At 52.1% G+C, this 5000-nt stretch overlaps 1 non-coding gene across 1 annotated transcript in view; it reads right to left on the reverse strand.

Moving 5' to 3' along the window:
* The window catches only part of LOC124589756, a 1910-nt gene extending 1044 nt beyond the window's left edge, over nt 1-866 (reverse strand). The window contains exon 1 of the ribosomal RNA XR_006976246.1: nt 1-866. This exon is cut by the window's left edge and continues 1044 nt beyond it. This is a non-coding gene — a ribosomal RNA (small subunit ribosomal RNA).
* Nucleotides 867-5000: the final 4134 nt, after the last annotated feature.

Genomic DNA, 5000 nt, shown 5'->3' on the forward strand with positions numbered 1-5000 from the left:
TAAGCACTCTAATTTGTTCAAAGTAAACGTGCCGGCCCACCGAGACACTCACTCAAGAGCACCCTGGTAGGATTGCAACGGGGTCCGCCTCGGGACGCACGAGCACGCACGAGGCGCGTCGCACGCCTTCGGCTCGCCCCACCGGCAGGACGTCCCACGATACATGCCAGTTAAACACCGACGGGCGGTGAACCAACAGCGTGGGACACAAATCCAACTACGAGCTTTTTAACCGCAACAACTTTAATATACGCTATTGGAGCTGGAATTACCGCGGCTGCTGGCACCAGACTTGCCCTCCAATAGATACTCGTTAAAGGATTTAAAGTGTACTCATTCCGATTACGGGGCCTCGGATGAGTCCCGTATCGTTATTTTTCGTCACTACCTCCCCGTGCCGGGAGTGGGTAATTTGCGCGCCTGCTGCCTTCCTTGGATGTGGTAGCCGTTTCTCAGGCTCCCTCTCCGGAATCGAACCCTGATTCCCCGTTACCCGTTACAACCATGGTAGGCGCAGAACCTACCATCGACAGTTGATAAGGCAGACATTTGAAAGATGCGTCGCCGGTACGAGGACCGTGCGATCAGCCCAAAGTTATTCAGAGTCACCAAGGCAAACGGACCGGACGAGCCGACCGATTGGTTTTGATCTAATAAAAGCGTCCCTTCCATCTCTGGTCGGGACTCTGTTTGCATGTATTAGCTCTAGAATTACCACAGTTATCCAAGTAACGTGGGTACGATCTAAGGAACCATAACTGATTTAATGAGCCATTCGCGGTTTCACCTTAATGCGGCTTGTACTGAGACATGCATGGCTTAATCTTTGAGACAAGCATATGACTACTGGCAGGATCAACCAGGGAGCTGCGTCAACTAGAGCTGAGCAGCCGGCCGCCCGGGAGTGTGTCCCGGGGGCCCGCGCGAACACGCAAGCGTCCGCTCAATTATTCTGCAAACAGGAGGAGGCTGAGCTCCCCTGCACAATACACCTCGAAACCCTCTCAGGTCCCGGCGGCGCGCAGCGCCGTCCTAAGTACTTGGTCGGGTTCGAGAGAGGCGCAATCGCCCGGAGTTTGGCGAGTAGACGCTTTAGGTGCGACCACCCGTGCTCCCAACTGAGCTTGCCGCTGCCGACAGAGGCCCGGGAGCGTGCTGTCGTGGCATTGCCGGCGGGAGACAACACGCGCCACCTACGGTGACCGGCAGCTCCAACGCCAGCGCCACAGAAGGACAAAAGCCCCACTTGGGTGCCGAAGCGAACTCTCCCAGCACAGCGCACGCGCCAACACGTCCGCACAGCTGCGATACAAACCACCTGCGAGAACCGCAGAGGCGACCGAGCAGCAGACGGCGTCGCGGCGCCGAGCGCCGGGCGGCGGCGCATCCTCAGCGCACACAGTCCTCAATCGGACCAGCACACTGCAGATGTCCACCGCGCTTCGCACCGGGCCCGCGAGGACCTACTTTGGCCGCACGGCGCCGCGTGCAGGGTGCGCCGGCGCGCAGCTGCGCCGCCTGCCGCCTCCGTCGGCCGGCGCGCCTGCCACTGGCCGCCCCCACCAGCCGGCTGTAGCGCGTGCGCCCACGCACCGCGCGGCCAGCACGCCGGGAGGCCCCCCCTCACCGGCCGGGGACGGTCCCACCCAGCCACCGCCGCGTATCGCTTCACACCCAGATGCCATTCACGTTCGTGGGCATGGTGGGTATCGCTGGAACAACCGGTTGGTAGCTCAACCGATCGTCGCCATCACTGATTCACCTCTAGCGAGAACAACCGCACCACAACGGTTTACCAGTTGTTCATTTGCATAACGTCACCAGCAAACGTAGGCGTCCATCGCCATTTGCAAATTCAACGATTGTTGCATGCCTGTGTCAGGTGTCACGACACACTATGTCTGCCCACATACACGCAACAACATGTGCACGCTTCGCGAACACGTGGAAGGTGGCCCCCGTACGTATGCGATGTCCATTGCGCGAACGACTGTCAACCGGCCTCTGTCGCATGTCGCAGATGTGGAACGCAGTGCACCATGCTATCACGGTGTGTGAGAAGAGACGACTACGTCTGACAACACGCGCCACTACATCAACAGACGGCTCATGCTGATCGCCATCCAGGGCATACCACACTGCAATCCAGCTCTTATAGGGAGACGACACGTAGCTGAGTGCACAACATTTGGACCGCATGGTTCGCCGTTGTTGGCGCAGTCGTTGTACGGTCACATGTACCACGATGTATCATTCAGTACATGAGGACCAATGTGCAGTACAGTGTGTGATTTGGACGTACAACATCAGCGGACAGTTGACACAGGCCGTACCACAGCGTAGGCTAAGTGCTTCGCACATGCGAATGCCAATGAACAACTGCAAATGCCAATGAACAACTGCAAAGGGCATTGAGCATGTACGTCCTGCTGCCATCCACATTACAGTGTATAGCTGCAAGGTGTTTAACATGAAGCGATACACTGGGGACCGGGCAGTGCGAGTAGCAAACTATATTGCGGGGGTTGCAGTTAGGCAACACTACACTAATTTAACGCGTCGTATGACAATTACAGAGCAGGTTAAGGCCCAACGTGTGTTGGGTTAAGGCCCAACGTGTGTTGGGTTAAGGCCCAACGTGTGTTGGGTTAAGGCCCAACGTGTGTTGGGTTAAGGCCCAACGTGTGTTGGGTTAAGGCCCAACGTGTGTTGGGTTAAGGCCCAACGTGTGTTGGGTTAAGGCCCAACGTGTGTTGGGTTAAGGCCCAACGTGTGTTGGGTTAAGGCCCAACGTGTGTTGGGTTAAGGCCCAACGTGTGTTGGGTTAAGGCCCAACGTGTGTTGGGTTAAGGCCCAACGTGTGTTGGGTTAAGGCCCAACGTGTGTTGGGTTAAGGCCCAACGTGTGTTGGGTTAAGGCCCAACGTGTGTTGGGTTAAGGCCCAACGTGTGTTGGGTTAAGGCCCAACGTGTGTTGGGTTACGTTAAGGGGCAATGTGGGTTACGTTAAGGGGCAATGTGGGTTACGTTAAGGGGCAATGTGGGTTACGTTACGGCGCAATATAGGTTACGTTACGGCGCAATATAGGTTACGTTAAGGCGCAATATCGGTTACGTTAAGGCGCAATACAGGTTACGTTAAGGCGCAATACAGGTTACGTTAAGGCGCAATACAGGTTACGTTAAGGCGCAATACAGGTTACGTTAAGGCGCAATACAGGTTACGTTAAGGCGCAATACAGGTTACGTTAAGGCGCAATGCAGGTTACGTTAAGGCGCAATACAGGTTACGTTAAGGCGCAATACAGGTTACGTTAAGGCGCAATACAGGTTACGTTAAGGCGCAATACAGGTTACGTTAAGGCGCAATACAGGTTACGTTAAGGCGCAATACAGGTTACGTTAAGGCGCAATACAGGTTACGTTAAGGCGCAATACAGGTTACGTTAAGGCGCAATACAGGTTACGTTAAGGCGCAATACAGGTTACGTTAAGGCGCAATACAGGTTACGTTAAGGCGCAATACAGGTTACGTTAAGGCGCAATACAGGTTACGTTAAGGCGCAATACAGGTTACGTTAAGGCGCAATACAGGTTACGTTAAGGCGCAATACAGGTTACGTTAAGGCGCAATACAGGTTACGTTAAGGCGCAATACAGGTTACGTTAAGGCGCAATACAGGTTACGTTAAGGCGCAATACAGGTTACGTTAAGGCGCAATACAGGTTACGTTAAGGCGCAATACAGGTTACGTTAAGGCGCAATACAGGTTAGGTTAAGGCGCAATACAGGTTAGGTTAAGGCGCAATACAGGTTAGGTTAAGGTACGACATAGGTTAGGTTAAGGTACGACATAGGTTAGGTTAAGGTACGACATAGGTTAGGTTAAGGTACGACATAGGTTAGGTTAAGGTACGACATAGGTTAGGTTAAGGTACGACATAGGTTAGGTTAAGGTACGACATAGGTTAGGTTAAGGTACGACATAGGTTAGGTTAAGGTACGACATAGGTTAGGTTAAGGTACGACATAGGTTAGGTTAAGGTACGACATAGGTTAGGTTAAGGTACGACATAGGTTAGGTTAAGGTACGACATAGGTTAGGTTAAGGTACGACATAGGTTAGGTTAAGGTACGACATAGGTTAGGTTAAGGTACGACATAGGTTAGGTTAAGGTACGACATAGGTTAGGTTAAGGTACGACATAGGTTAGGTTAAGGTACGACATAGGTTAGGTTAAGGTACGACATAGGTTAGGTTAAGGTACGACATAGGTTAGGTTAAGGTACGACATAGGTTAGGTTAAGGTACGACATAGGTTAGGTTAAGGTACGACATAGGTTAGGTTAAGGTACGACATAGGTTAGGTTAAGGTACGACATAGGTTAGGTTAAGGTACGACATAGGTTAGGTTAAGGTACGACATAGGTTAGGTTAAGGTACGACATAGGTTAGGTTAAGGTACGACATAGGTTAGGTTAAGGTACGACATAGGTTAGGTTAAGGTACGACATAGGTTAGGTTAAGGTACGACATAGGTTAGGTTAAGGTACGACATAGGTTAGGTTACGGTACGACATAGGTTAGGTTACGGTACGACATAGGTTAGGTTACGGTACGACATAGGTTAGGTTACGGTACGACATAGGTTAGGTTACGGTACGACATAGGTTAGGTTACGGTACGACATAGGTTAGGTTACGGTACGACATAGGTTAGGTTACGGTACGACATAGGTTAGGTTACGGTACGACATAGGTTAGGTTACGGTACGATATAGGTTAGGTTACGGTACGATATAGGTTAGGTTAAGGTACACATTGTTGTAAGGAAAGGTTTAATGGGGGGCGGGGCGGGGCGGCCGGTTTGTTGATTGTGATTATAGTAAGTGGATGCCTGCGGCATCATCTGATTTGCCACGTCAGGATGCACCTTTGGCTCATGACAGGCGGCGCTCTCATTCCATGCTTGTGGCAGACCTGTGTCTTTCATTCCTGCC

This window comes from Schistocerca americana, unplaced genomic scaffold, assembly GCF_021461395.2.
Source record: "Schistocerca americana isolate TAMUIC-IGC-003095 unplaced genomic scaffold, iqSchAmer2.1 HiC_scaffold_722, whole genome shotgun sequence".
In the NCBI taxonomy this organism is placed as follows: Eukaryota; Metazoa; Arthropoda; class Insecta; order Orthoptera; family Acrididae; genus Schistocerca; species Schistocerca americana.